Genomic DNA, 16,049 nt, shown 5'->3' with positions numbered 1-16,049 from the left:
TGTCCTTAGGTCCTCTTAAAAATAGAATATACTGTATAGTCTAAATGGACTTGACCTGATAAATTTATTAGCAGAGGGCTAAGAAAAGGATGTTTCACATTTGATGTCTCTGTTCATGTCTTGAGGAAATACTATATTCTGTGTGGCTCTAATGAGAAGCAGAAAGTGAGTAAATGGTCTTTAAGGCTTAAAGTAGTAAATCTTGATAATTGTCCTGGTGGTATCTGAGATCCATATTCAGTGAGGATTAAAGAGGGGTCACACAGAGGCGAGAACAGAGGAGGGTTTATTAGAAGCAGGAACGGTGACCTGTTACAGACAATGTCTTAATTCTACAGGATTACTTTATTATTCAAAAAGCAAACTGTAAAATCCAGGAAATTGATTTACATGCGAGACTTAACAACCATTTCCAGGTACTTTTTGGATTGCAAAACAAAGCAGAAAATATTGTAAATTGCTCCAAATTGTAGTTTACCAGTTGGACAACTAAACACAAATGGGTCTCCTCAAATTAGAAACGGTATTTGTGGATACATCCATTAGTTAGTTTAGCCTGACGGCGAACAGACATTTATAAGAACGGCATCTCTCTAATTTAGTGTTTATTCCAAATAAAATGTGATTCAGTTCATGAAATTACAATTTAGGTTCAGCAAATCTAAAATAAGTAGCAGTAGGACTGGACTTCATAATTCACAAAGAATTTAAAAAAAATTAAGGGGTAAGCTTTTCTAGTAACTTGTATTTTTTGTAAACCTAAAAAAAAGTCCAACACAGGACAGCATGCTATCCCCAGTCCTCTAAGGCTGTTTGGTTAATGCCACTATTCCAGCTCTTCCTCCCTAAGTGAACTTTGTCACTCATAGGATGCTTTGCAAGTTCATCTCCACGTAGCTATTAATCAGATCCTCTCATATTTACATCACTTAATAGCATTACATAATGTTTAATTCGATAGATTAATACTTTCACGTGTTATCGTTTCATGTGTTGCCCTTTTGCATAAACTGTTTAAGGAGACAGTATTCCTGGAGAAGTCTAATTTAGAGATAAATGAAATATTTATCTTATTTATCTTATTATATTTACCTTATTTATTTATTTATTTGCATTCAGCACCTTCTCATCATTTGATCCAAGGATTAAACAGATGAATAGATTTTTCACTCATGCTTAGATGCTGACGACATCTCCCTGCACAGATCATGTTAAGTCAGCATGACTGGTCTGTGAGTAGCTACATGTGATGTGTTGCTTATTCTCCACCTTGCTGAGAGAGAGAGGCAGGCATGATGATGTGGAGCCTGAAGAGGTCACGCTGGTCAATAACTTTGACCTCTCCCTCTCTCCGTCATCATAGATTTTACACTACACCCACTTGTCCTGTGGGCAGAGGCAGAAGGGTCATGAGGTCATTCTGATGAAGTGTTTATCCTCAGGAGAGCTGGAACGTGAGCAGATATATCACCAAAAAATGGAAGCCAGAAAACACAACCTTAAACAATACAGTTAGGTCTATATGTAATACTAAAATTAGTTTCAGCAGTTTACGAAAATCTATTGCAAATTATGGGGCATTCACATCCAAACAGGAAGAAGGATTTTGAGGCAACTTTTCACTTGCTGAGACAAAACTAAAGACAGAGACACCCAAGCAGCATGTGAACAGGCCTGCCAAAGCATCACAAAGACACAAAAAACACACCATTCAGTTAGTTCTTGTATGTTGTATGAGAAACTAATAAACTAATAAATATGAACAAATTTTTTTATTTAATTGCAATTACATCTTCAAATTATATCCTGAAGTATTCGCAATATTTTTTTTTTCAAATCCTCAAATCAAAGCTGATATATACTTACATACTCATTATGTAAGTGCGACCTGAACATGTTTTGGTGAACTTAAAATGTGTCACTGGTCACAAATATAAGGACCTTAGTGTATTTTAATACTGAGCAGGACACTTTATTCATGACACTAATAGTAAACATGGTGCTATGAGATCTGCCATTCTCCTCTGAAAACTATTTGCTTTTAATGCACTATGCGCTACCAGTGACGAGTGGCAGATACCGTGTTAGTTCAGCTACATATCCAATGTATATTCACAGAAAAATGACATTAACAATGACAATATACACAACATGTCTTCATCTATGAAAAGCTACACTGTGAATATGTCAAAGCATAAACGTCTACAAATCAGTGTTGTCTTTATTGCCACTCTCCCTCTTTGTTTATTTGTTTGGTTTGAACACGCAGAACTTAATCAGCCTCTGTTTCTCTGTGGGCTCAGTATTTTCCGAACAAACAAGGTGTAGGTGAGTCTATGCAATCATTGCGAGTTATAGGAAACAAAGCTTACTGAAAAGCTGAATTGTTATGATGCAATCGTCTTGGAGATGGTTTCCTGTTGTGTGTCAGAAGCAGTCAAAAATGGAGAACTCATTGATTAAAATGGATGGATTAAATCTGAAAATAATTCACAATTTCATAGCATCCAAGGAAATCTGCAACATATTATTTGAATGGTGTTTCATATGCAGCTTTTAATCAGCCTTTTTGTGTCCTAACTGTCCTGTGGGAGAACCTACAGTGGTCTTCTCGAGGGTCAATGTGTGTTTGTCCATTGTCATGTAGTAACTCCTGTAGAAACATGACAGACCTGTTTCTGTTGATATGACACATTCATGTCCAGGTCAAACATGTTCAGGTGATTTTATTGGAAACCATTTCTGTCCCAATAAATGCTACCATCTTTTATTTGAATCTGTTTTTACCTGTTTTTATCCAAAGCTGAACTCATCTTTCTGTGATGTCCAATTTCTGCCTTTTTATATATTGTTTTTTAAAAGAAGTATATATATATATACATATATATATATATATATATATATATATATATATATATAAAACTGGGATCATTACCTTTAGTTTCAGTCAGGTTCATTAAATTTCACAGGACATCATCAGTCATATTCATGTAATGAGGTAATTATCTCACACACCTGGTCTCTGTCTCTGTCAGCTGCTGTCTCCTGATGTCGTCTAAATGTATTTGAATTAGGACATATAATTGGTCCATGTGTGTTGAATCAGCTCTATCACTAATGACAACTGTCTTCAGCTCCACCACTACTCTAACTGCTCCACTGCAAACCTCAGAACATTAAACACTGAGCTGTAGTAAACAGTCATTTTCCAAGTTTTAAATGTTTTTTCATATATTGATATATATGATAAGTTATTCTAAATAATTTTGCAAGATAAAAAGTAAAACACATCTAGAGCAGCTCAATTATTCACCACGACGGCTTTAAAGAGTTTTACTGCCACCATGTGTCTGGAAATGGTTACTACTAATGGTAAAATATAAATTTCACTGTTTTTCTTTTTCATCTCAACTACCTAACTTTAGGACAGTAACAACCATTTTCTAGCAGGCAAGACAATTAAAAATATTATTGTTATTATTTTATCAATTACTGACCATTTTACCCCAAAACAGACGAGTTACTCTCCAGTTGACTTGGTCATGACCCATACAACTATTACAATATGTCACATACATACAATTGGTCATTTTAGGGGTCACAAAACAAAAAGTCTGAAACCCAGTCTTATTTCTGTTTAATTATGAAAGAAAACGCATTGTCATAATAATGGCTTTTGTTTGTATGTGGTGCCAAAGCATGGCGACCTACTTTAGGGTCAGACTACAATGTCTGCACTGTATTTCTTGACTTTACATAATGCGGCTGAAATGAATCAGAGGAAAGTGGAAGCCAGATTCAAACAGCACTTGGATGTGTTCTCCACTAGAGGACAGCACAGTTCAACAAAGAGGGTGACCGACTCTGAAGGACAGACGTGCGTCTGAGTGTGCTCATGAGGACATGAATATTCACAAACTGTTCACATCCACAACATCTACAATTGTCTAATGAGAAAATGTCGTATATTTTATAAGACAGCTGAGGTTTCTGTTGATGCTGTTCTCATTAGGAAGATTTTTTTTTCTATTTTTTTTTTTTTTTTTTATGCTAGCAGCATTACAGTAGAACATGTGTGGGAAGCTGACTGATGATTGGTCAGGAGACTGACCTAGATGCAGCCAATCAGCTGCACTAGGCTCCATCTCTGCTTAATAACTGCAGGCTTTTGTCTTGTTCCCCTTTTTGTCTTTTTAAGTTTCTCATAGTTGCGTCTCTCAGAGTTGTCACTGTAATGAATACAATCAATGCTTTGTATCTTCCTGCTATAATTACCCTAATTGTTAGTATAAGTTTCTTGTTTCAAAACTATTTCCTAAATGATGTGAAGTAAAGGTCAATCTATTTAGTACTGAGCTAGCCTGGCATTAGAGTCTGGACACATTTTGATTTCATTATGGGGCATGTTTCAATGAATAGAGAAAGAAATACCTGTGTACAAACCTGGATAGTCCTACTACTAACTTTCACACACCAACATTTTGTATGCTGAGACACTTCAGATGGGCCTCCAGGCTAGCTGCAGCCTATGAACAGATAATAAATGACAGTATATTAAATCACAGCTGTCATAATAAACTACCGTCATAATATCTACTTACAGCTAAAGTACAGTGTTACACTACAGTCCATTTATTAACAGCATGCTGCTCAATACAAGCCTGGAAGCCAGCCCAAACTTTTCCTGCCCACAACATTTTTGTGGTGGAAATTTAGTCTGCTGGGACAATCAAATCAAGCCAGGCTGGACTTTATGCAGTGGTGAACTGGAGAGCAACAGGGGCTAGCTATACAAGTGATCTGAGTAGAATTTGTTTCCAATAAAATTCCTTAGGTTGGTTGTAAGACAGAGGTATTCTTTTCTTTGTATTGGTTGAACCATACATATAAAATGCCAAGTGGTGTGTTACCAGACTGGTATTGTGGCGAGGAATTGAGACGAGAATTGAGTCTGGTTACTCCAGGCTAGGCTACCACCGGCTCCACTCATTGCTGTTGATTGTGTAAAAAGATACCTGCACATTAACATGCAGGATATGTAGACAAAGGACAAGGTGAAGTGTGTGAAAAAGAGGCAGAAGTAGTGTCATAACTCGTCAGCAAGTAAACTAACACGACACATTCATAAAGCAACAAACTGTCCAGTGTAAACTGGCGACCTGTGAATCACTTTGAGTGTAGATGTCGTCTCATCTATTCTTAAATTCCTAGTCACACTAATGGAATAGGATTTCTTGGTCCAAATATCTGTCTGCAGCTGATGGGTTCCCAGAATGCAACAAAAGTTATAGTAAGAAAACACATTCACCATTAACTCATTATGTAATAAATAACAGCTTGAGTCAAAAGCAATACTACAATCCAGTGTACTCACAAAGTATATGAATTGAAACACTGTGAAATATGCACAATAATACAAAACCAATAAAGCTAACAACATGTTAATGACATTGAAGGTTCCTTTCTTCGACTCCTTTGTCAAAACGAGAGAATTTACACTGCAGTCATCTGATGGAATTTTACTGTACTATATACTGTATCTGCTGTACAGTATATCTGCTGTGTGTTTTGCCTCACATGTAGAGTGTGATCACGCTCTGCAGCTCTCCCACACAGCTCGCAGCTCTGCAGCCCACACTCTGATCAGAGTTCAGAGGTGGATCTGCATTAGCAAACAGTGCACAAGTGAAGGACCAATACCGACTTCTCTGCAAGCATGGGGGTCAGGAGAGGACGCCTCAGCCTCCACACACACACACACACACACACACACACACACACACACACACACACACACACACACACACACACTTCTAGGCATTTTTGTATAGGTGGAGAAGCACTGGGGGTTTTTACCTGACAAAGGCATAATATATGCATAATGTTTTACTTACTTTGTTACATTGTTGTTATGAGTACACTGTTTTGGGCAGATATAACTCATCTGGCATTAACTACTTTGATTATCCTTGATCATCACCATTGCTAGACCATTATTGTTGACCACAGTTAACAGAGCGACAGGACGATTAACCAGTTGTGTGATACCCATCCAGGAAGGTTAAGGTAGGTAATATGGAATGCTTAGATTTTGATCAGCATGCTGTAAAGCTTAACATTAAGGAGGCTTCTTCACAAAGTGTGTTCTTAGATCTCAGTCTGGTATAAAAAAGATAAATACTTTAATGTTTCATTTATTCTGATAAAAAAAAAAAAAAAAGGTGAATTTTAAAGCAAAAAGTTGTGCGTTTTGGGGGACTGAGGGCTTTTTTTGGCTTTAACTTATTAATAATTTAGCACTTTATAGTATATAAGTTTTATTTATATTCAGTAGCTATCTACTTTGTGTAAAAACAGTCTTAAACAAAATTTAAATTTAATTTTTAATTTTAATTTTATATAATGTTGTATATAATAGATACAGTATACAGTGGCTAATTACAGTATACATTTATTTTTTAGATTAAGGGATACTTTACAATACATTTTAAGAAAGAAGGCACTTTTTGGCCTTCTCTCTAAGAGTATTGGACTGTAAAGCTGAAGCTGAATGATAATTTGGCAAGATAAGCACAAAACCTGAAGTATGAAATTGATGGTCTTATCTTCAGTCAGAGCAAGATAAGCTGTTTCCCTTTGTTTTGAAGCTTTATGCTAAGCTAAGCTAACTAGTTACATGAGCCTGGTACCATTCCTGTCATTGAACAGGTAGAAAGCAACCCACAACTTCATCTTCCCCGAGATACTAACACCATTATGAAATTTGCTGATGGCACAGACTAGTGGCCTGGTGCAGTGACAACCACCTTAACTTCAATACCAGAAAGACAGAGGAAATAATCATTGGCTTTACGAGTTTGAGGACAACGCAACACATAGGTCTAAGTATCAACGGAGAGGTGGGTCACAAACTTTAAGAAGACCATAGAGTGTGCTGGCCTATGGATTAACAGTGTGATACACCAGCTGCACCACGGCAGAGAAAAAAGCAGCTACAGCAGGTCAGCAAGACGGTCAAGTGGACTGTAGGCTCCTCACTTCCACATCTGGACAAGATATACTAGGGCCACATAGATCCACAGGCACCCTACCCACCCATAACACCCCATGTGTGCAGTGACAATTAAAATTCTTAAATGTTCAATCTTTTTGCCTTTCACGTGAAGGTAATTAATAAAGAAATCCAAGAGACTGTGTAACATCAAAGTCATCAAAGATCTTATTTTGTGTGACTAATCCTTTAAACATATAAATTTATTAAGTTTGCTTCAGTTTAATATTTTGATCCTCAGGGATGTTGTTGTTTCAGTAACAATTCTTTCCCATTTCAAAGCTTTAAAGAGCAGCTCATTCACTGAAATGTATAAAAGTTCAGAAAAGAAAAACAAAAAACCCTTAATGTCATTATAAAACAGGTAAAGGTAAAGTGCTTTTATTGTCATTATACATTTGTTCAACTTGTACAAAATTTCATGGTCCAATGGTAGGTTAGTCCTGAGCCGCTGCGACTGAGCGAGTCACCACTGTGGGCCAGCCTGACTTGGCGCCTAGCATCGATGATGGTGGGAGGAAATTGGAGTGTCCCACACAAACACGGGGAGAACATGCAAACTCCAAACTGAAAGGCCCTAAGAACCGAATCCTCTCCGCTCTTATTTTCCTTTTAAATATATTCTCTATATGAGGAGCACGTACTGTGCATACACACACACACACACACACACACACACACACACACACACACACACACACACACACACACACTTCACACTTATACATGAAAGTCGCCCACACATGATCTTAACTGTGCAGAGACATCAATCTGTGCACGTACACTTAAATTAGCAACAGAGATAATCACAGCTGTGCGAGGTCGCTGCAGAAAAATGTGCATGGATTGTAACATATAATACACATATATATAAATATATATACATCACACACCTACACGCGCAATGACATACTGCATAAATCAAGGCATCACATCCACATGCACACCTCGTCCTCCCACTAATCGCTCCAACTAATTATACTTTCCTGAACTCTCTGCTGTTATAAATACATGCAGAGGAGGACAGAGAGCAGCTCAGAGTTTCTGATAATGATGATCTTATAATAATAATAATACTGAAGCTTCTGTGAGCTGGTAGTAATTAGAGCTAGTGTTTGGTGTTTAGAATCAGACATGAAAAACCTCTGAGAAGGCATTCAGAACATCACAAAACAACACACCCAATTCAGTCAGTAACATTTTTAGGCTCCTTGATGTGAGTCACTCTACTGTTATCTCTCTGCCTGTGACAAAAGCAGTAAATCCAAGGACCCCTTCAACAACCCCCCAATGAGCAGAATCACATCTTAACCACAAAAGATTAAGAGTTTATTTTTTGTTGTTGTTGCTTTTTTGTTTTAATGTGAGTCAAGATTGACATTTTGTTTTATTTGGAAGTAAGCAAGTGGAGTTGACGTCATTTTCTGAATGTGCTCCAAACTGGGGGCACCACCTGCTTCGTACAGCAACTGTTTGAGGGTAATATTTTTATACATTTTACAGTTTAAATACATGAAGGCTTATGCATAATTAAGGGGCTAGCTGCTTTGACAAACAGGCAATGCCATCATAGGTTGTCCTCAGAGGTTGCTAGGTCTTTTGTGGTAGTCACAACCTCACAATGATATCCTGATACAGTCACAAATTGTTCCGATAATGAAGTTACCTGGTTCCTAGCTAAACAGTGTTCTACTTAAGTTCTTGCTAACTGTTAGCCGTGGCTTCAAGAGAGGTAGCTAGCCATGTTTTCTCACAGTTTATCCTGATGTTGCAACTTGAACACCTAGCATGTGACTTCCCAAATTGTAACTATGAGCTCACAAGTTCCATTTGATGGGAGCAATGAAGAGTCAGCTACTGCCAAGATGGCAACGGCTGGAGACACGTGACTGAGCTACGAAACTGCTCTTTACTGCTCTTGATGGTGTTTGTCTATCTTTATATGCAGTCAGTGTGTTCAATTAGCACAGAGTGAACATTACATAACAGTTTTGGACCTCTAAACGTCTTTAATTTGTTTACTCCATACTAAACATAGGTTATAAAATTGATTTTGATTTGGCCAGCATCACCCTGGCTTCATGCTTAAGTAATTGAATGTACAAAAGGATTTACTTTCGTTTAACATACAGGCACGAGAATGATACTGATCTTCTTAACTCTTGTCAAGAAAGCCAGTAAGTCCAACTATCAGTCTTTTGCATTTAATTTAGTCAGAAAGCTTACAGCTAATGTTAGCCACAAAAGCTAATCTTTGCTGTTGATGCAACCGAGTAAACAGACTGACTTGACTCGTTTTATACGAAATACACCTGTCAGTTTACATGTAGTAAAACAACACTTGTAGTGTTGGCATGCTTGTTTCAGGTCTTATTCTGCCAGATGATACCAGGTGTCTGCTAACCCAGACCACCAGCTGTAGATTTACTGAGGCTACAGCACTGCAGAACAGTGAGTGTTTGAAGTTTAATTTCTTTTTATTTCTCTGAAACATTTCAGCATCAGTAAAACTGCATCTTGTTTTGGGCTGTTTGTTAGAACTTATTGATTTCTGTGGAGAAATATTTTTTTTCCAATCACTTTCTACAGAGAGAAGGAGTAGGAGGGAGTCAAAGTAGAAGAGACAGAGAGAGAGGAGGAAGGATATAGAAAGAAAATATCCAAAGGCAGAGGATGAAAAAGCAAATGCATGGTGAGGTGAATAACTGTTACCACACTCTCTGTAAATCATTATTACGTTTTATTAATATAATAAAATAGTGACATTTTTATACCACACAGTAGAAATACAAATAGCACATTTGTTGTGTCGCCCATTTTTACCCACTTGATTTTCTCCTGATGGAAAAAAATAGAGCAGCTATGTGAAAAAGTAGTTTTTATGAAATGATCTACAACATTCAAGCATGTCTATTGTGGCTCGCTATTGCTGCCCTGGGAGCAGTTCTTATGATCTCTGAGATGGCTCGTTCAATGGATAAATCAACAGCGAACTTACTAAAAATTGCCACACTGAATTAAACAATTCATTTTAGCCGTTCATCTAAGGTAGCAATACCATCAGTTAACACTAGATGGAACACGGACATTTCTCCCCACGCAACAAACCAGCTTCATCCTTACGTCATCAATGACTGCAGTTACTTTGACTCTACAGGCGTGCCATTCTCTGCCAACAGATGTTCATTCATCACTAGGAAAGACATATTGACATCTCTCAATCATTAAGTTTTAACAATATCATCTAAGCTGCGGTTGGTAAATAGAAGTACCACTGGTGTTGCTAATGTGCAAGGAACTGTGCAAAAGATGGAATGGTTGAACACAAAAGAAAGTGCGGCAGAACGTCATGGGACAAGCATTAATGGTCAGGTCATGAACAAAAACTTATAAATGACATTGAGACCTGAAAGTGTCAACAAAAACGTCAGGGATCACACATATCATTACAGTTCGTCTTGAGAGAATCAGATGATAATTTAATGATTTGAAGTGGTGTAGCAAACTACATAGAAGTTAATTTTCAAAAAGATGCATATTTGAAATAAGTAATTTACCAGAGTAAACAGACTAAATTTCTATAGTCAGTCCAGTAGATATTTAACAGGACAACATATTCACTGTTTGGGTACCATTAACATGTACAGCCAATTTGGAATCAATAATTGACCTAAGAAGCATATCTTTGGGTTGTGGGAGGAAGCTGCAGTAACCAGGGAAAACCAACACGGACCTCTACACAGAAAGGCCACCACCAGTCAGTGGATTTGAACTCTTGGTGGGAGGTGTCAGTGCTAACCACTACACCCCTGTGTCTCTAATTGTTAATCTGTACAGCCCTGCTTATAATTAATAAGATGGAAATGTGTAAATGTTACCACTACACTGCACCAGTACAGAGACCAGTGCCAGGTATTAATGTCATATCCGAACAGGTGCTCCACTGATGATCTGACGTATTAAAGTCTTTCACTCTCCCCTCTCTTGTCATTGGCTCCAGAAGGGTGGTCAGTGAGATTCTGATTGCCTGGAATGACATCATCATTGTGCGTCAAGTTTCTGCAGGCTGAGCACAAGTAGAGCAAGCAGTTTCCTCCAGACAAACTCTGGAAGATCCACTTTTTCCTTGTCATATCTTTCGATCCTTTTTCATCGACCACATCACCTCCTTAACCTTTAACTCCTTGTACTGACTGTATCTACAGTCAGTACAAAACTAAATGCAACAGACAAATTAGAGAAAAAAAATCTACATTAAGGACTGTGTAAAGAAAGAAGGGAGGGAAGGAGGAGAAGCAGAAGATGATAAAAATAAAAGAAACGTTGGAGGAAGTAGGAGGAAGAGGAGCAGCAAGTGATGGAGAAGAGTATAAAGGGAAATGAAGAAGAAAGGAATACTGAGGAAATTACAAAAGGGACATGAGGAGGAACAGCAAGTGGGGATGAATATGGGGGAAAAGATGGAGAAAAAGAAAAAGGGAGGGAAAAGACAAAGGGAGAGGGAGGAGGAAGACGAGTAGAAGGGGGAGTGGGATCCTGCAGGTGCAGCAACAGAATTGCATGCAGGACACTGATGAACAGAGTCACCAGAGAGTGGGCAAAAGTAGTGAGCTCTCACTCTGATGCTGTTTTCAGTCACATCTATTTTAGCAAGAGAATGTCTAACGTTTTGGACCAACAGCATTTCTCTGAGCAAAGTTATGCTGTTAAAAGGCTGCTAAAAACATAAATACTGAATTATTATTTCTCAAAACGAAGAAAGACACGTGATTCTCCTTATTCCGGGTGGGATTCTGACATTTTCATGCATGTGATGTTTCCAGTGTGTCAGTGTTCAAGTTCTTGGTTCTATTCCTTAAACACCTCAACAGAAGACCACGATAAGATGGATTAGGTCTGAGCTCTAACGTTGAAATACACATTGTGTTCTCATTTGAATCTTTGTGAGTTGCCACATTTCCCATTGCGTTGCCCTATTCCTGTGAACTGTCTTCACCAGCTTGCCGTTAGCGCAGTCAAGTTTGAGCTGCGAAATCTGACCCGTTTCTAGGGACAGAGTGGAGAACGCTTTGCGGTTAGACGATCTTTGGATCCGTCTGCGTCGGTGCGTCCACGGCTCCCAGCAGCAGATCGTAGAGACACAGTCTCTGTGTGTGATGGGGATTATTCTTGTTTTACAGGAGAGGACAGAGCACGAACTGCAGCCAGAGGTGAGTTATTATTTAAGCTTTCATCGGCCTTTAAATCCGCACAACACACACGTGATCAAGTGAGCTGGAGGAGGCTCAGACCGTTTAAGTGTGTTTTCTGCTGAATGTCCGCAACTTCGCCAACGACGGTTTTACAAGCAATCAATTTACAAGCATTTTTTAAACCATTTCTTCTTCACCGTTCCTGATTTGGCGTCTGATCTGTCGTGGTTAATGAGCACCTACGGTTAATTGATTTTCCTGTCACATATAGAGCAGAAACAGACAGAATGAGAGCACAGCCTGGAACACTGGCATGAAGACGTTTACACAGAGCTGCGTCTGTGATCCAGCAGCAGTGTCAGTGATCATCTCTGCTGCATTGATCGTCTATATTGTTTCTATACTGTGTAGGCCTGACGCAGCTTCCATGTGAGTTTAGCGGAGTCCTCGTGCATTTGAATGGAGCCTTTAATAATCACTGTAAATACATAGTAGTATGATCCACCCTAAAGTGATTTAAATATCTATCGTTTTATTCAAGCTGCAAAGGGTTTCTACCACTACCTACTGTGCATCACTAACATTATAATTCAAGATATTTTAGTAATCCTTTAAAAGGAAATTGTAGTGTTTCAGCAGCAGTACTTCACATCATCATCAGAGTAAAAGCAACAAGCGGTCCATACAGCATATAATGCGTAAGAATAAATATGTATGAATAAATAAACATATAAATACAGTACTGGGAATAAAAACACACCTGGGTAAGAGCTACTGATCGTTAAAGCCTTATGGCTGCAGGCAATGTCCTGAGACCATAGATGTTCTTACAAGGCTTGTAATTCAGTCATTTTAGAATATTTGCATCCCAAAGAATCATTTTACTGTTTTATATAAACTCTTGGCCCAGTGCTTCCTCTGTACATGTAAATGATGATCACATAAATGCATGGAGGGATACCTGAACAGACACCGGGCACAGGTCCTAGGGACAGTGACAAAGAGACACTAAACAACCTCAAAAGGGGACCCAACAACCTCAAAGAGACACAAAGTGACTGCAAATAGTAATGCAAACTTCAAAATAGCCTTTCCACATACATTTAAAACAGAAAAAGTGTGATTAATTTGTAATAAATGCACATTAACTATGGACACCATGTGATTAATCTGAGTTTATTAACAGAGGCTTGCCTGGATTTATTGCCATACCACAAAAACAGACCATACGGAGACCTCCGAGTGACACAAAACAGCCTCAAACAGATGCAAAACCACTACAAAGAAAGAAGCAGCTACAATGACAAAAAGGACCAAAAAAAATCAACATCTCATTTTAAAGAACTGTAAAGAGACTTCAGATGGTCTCAAAGAATGACAGAAGGAATTCAAAAAGAGACAAACCAGCACAACAATGACAAAAGGACCAGAAGGATGCACAAACAACAGCAAAGGAAGACAAAGGAGTCCACAGGAATGGACTGAGCAGCCACAAAAAACTGCAACTACAAAGAGACACGAAACAACTACGAACATGGACAAACTTTTTTGGATGTGTTTGAGTCCAGCGTGGTGTTTTTTTCTGGTCCATTGTCTCATTATCCATTCATGCATACATGATGGCCTGTTAGTAATTCATCAATGGTAGATCTGATTACAAGAATTTATACAGCGTGGGAAACAGCCCCTTCACTCACCTCAACTTTAGAAGAAAAATGAAAAATATTTTTTGCATGTTTGTCAGACTTAAATGTTTCAGATGATCAAACAAATTTAAATATAGGACAAAGTTAATACAAGTGAAAGTCAAATTCCAAACCTACATGGGCCTGTGTGAAAAAGTGTTTGCCCCTATTGTTAAAACATAACCGTGGTTTATAACACCTGAGCTCAATTTAGCTACACCCAGGTCTGATTACTGCCACACCTGTTCTCAATCAATAAATCACTTCAATAGCACCTGCTTGACAAAGCAAAGTAGACCAAATTAGACATCATGCAGAGATCCAATGACATTTAAGAACAAATGAGAAAGAAAGTAATTGAGATCTATCAGTCTGGAAAAGGTTATAAAGCCATTTCTAAAGCTTTGGGGCTCCAGTGAACCACAGTGAGAGTCATTATCTACAAATAGACAAAACATGGAACAGTGATGAACCGTCCCAGGAGTGGCCAGCCGACCAAAATTACCCCAAGAGCTCAGAGACGACTCCTCCAAGAGGTCACAAAAGACCCCACAGTAACATCCAAAGAACTGTAAGACTCACATGGCTCAGTTAAGGTCAGTGTTCATGATTCCACCATAAGAAGGAGACTTGGCGAAAATGACCTGCATGACCAAAACCACTGCTGAGCTACAAAGAACATAAAGACTGGTCTGAGTTTGGCGAGAAAACATCTTGATAATCCCAGAGACTTTGGGGAAAATACTCTGTGGACTGACGAGACAAAAGTTGAACTTTTTGGAAGAGGTGTGTCCCATTACATCTGGAGTAAAAGTAACACATAATTTCAGAAAAAGAACATCATCCCAACAGTAAAATCTGGTGGTGGTAGTGTGATGGACTGGGGCTGTTTTGATGCTTCAGGACATGGATGCTTCCGACCATCTGTTGGTGAGAATTTGGGTTCAGCAGCAGGACAATGATCCAAAACACACCAGCAAGTCCACCTCTGAATGGCTGAAGAAAAAATTACATGAAGACTTTGGAGAGGTCTAGTCAAAGTCCTGATCTGAATCCTATTGAGATGTTGTGGCATGACCTTAAAAAGGAGGTTCATGCTGGAAAACTAATGTGACTGAATTACAACAATTCTGCAAAGTTGAGTGGGCCAAAGTCCCCCCACAGCTCTGGAAAAGACTAATTGCAAGTTATCACAAACACTTGATTGAAGTTGTTGCTGCTAAGGGTGACCCAACCAGTTATTAGGTTTAGGGGGGCAATCACTTTTTCACTCAGGGCCAGGGTTGGATTTTGTTTTTACCTTGATAATAAAAATGTTCATTTAAAAACTGCATTTTGCGTTTACTTGTGTTATCATTGACTAATATTTAAATTTGTTTGATGATCTGAAACATTTAAGTGTGACAAACATGCAAAAAAATAAGAAATCAAGACGGGGTCCAACTCTGTTTCCCACCACTGTGACTTAGTTCACAGTAATGGTGCTATTTCAGGATGCATCTTTAGATCTTTTCAAGAAGTGGTTAGAACTTCAGTGATGCTGTAGAAAGCAGAAGCTAAAATGTATTAATCGTAAATGATTGTATCCGGGAGAGGGCAGTAAAATTCCCTCTAGGGTCATAACTTCCAAAAGACCCTAAAGAAGCATAGGAAAACAACCAATACATGAGTAATACCAACTTGAAAAATATTCCTTTCAGGTAAACTTTAAACAGAGTTTGCATGTTCTCCCTTTGTCTGCCTGGGTTTTCTCCGGGTACTCCAGTTTCCTCCCACCGTCCAAAGACATGCTCATTAGGCTAATTAGTGACTCTAAATTGACCCTAGGTGTGAGTGTGAGTGCAAGTGGTTGTTTGTCTCTGTGTTAGCTCTGTGATAGGCTGGCGACCTGTCCAGGGTGTACCCCACCTCTCGTCCGATCCTGGGATAGGTTCCAGTAACCCCTGTGATATGGAAGATGAGATCAGGAAGATGAGACGTGTTAACTATGGAAATCATGTGATTTGCAATTAAATATTTTGATCTATGGACAGCCCTAATTTAAATACAACGGAGGTTTACCGTGAACTGCTCCACACTATCTATTAGTAAATTAAACTGTTGTGCTACCAACAATGTAGC

The 16,049-nt window shown here is 38.6% G+C and overlaps 1 protein-coding gene across 3 annotated transcripts in view; it reads left to right on the top strand.

The window, feature by feature from the left end:
- Positions 1-12,116: 12,116 nt before the first annotated feature.
- Positions 12,117-16,049, top strand: part of LOC125003515 (IQ motif and SEC7 domain-containing protein 1-like) — a 148,419-nt gene continuing 144,486 nt past the window's right edge. For 2 of the 3 annotated variants that reach the window (XM_047577497.1, XM_047577528.1), the window contains exon 1: positions 12,117-12,261. The gene's annotated coding sequence lies outside the window, so the exon portion shown is untranslated. The remainder of the gene's footprint in view (positions 12,262-16,049) is intronic. The other variant, XM_047577508.1, reaches the window with a different exon arrangement.

The sequence above is a fragment of the Mugil cephalus genome, chromosome 1 (genome assembly GCF_022458985.1).
Source record: "Mugil cephalus isolate CIBA_MC_2020 chromosome 1, CIBA_Mcephalus_1.1, whole genome shotgun sequence".
NCBI classification, from domain to species: Eukaryota; Metazoa; Chordata; class Actinopteri; order Mugiliformes; family Mugilidae; genus Mugil; species Mugil cephalus.
This window is presented reverse-complemented; position numbering and strand designations above follow the sequence as displayed.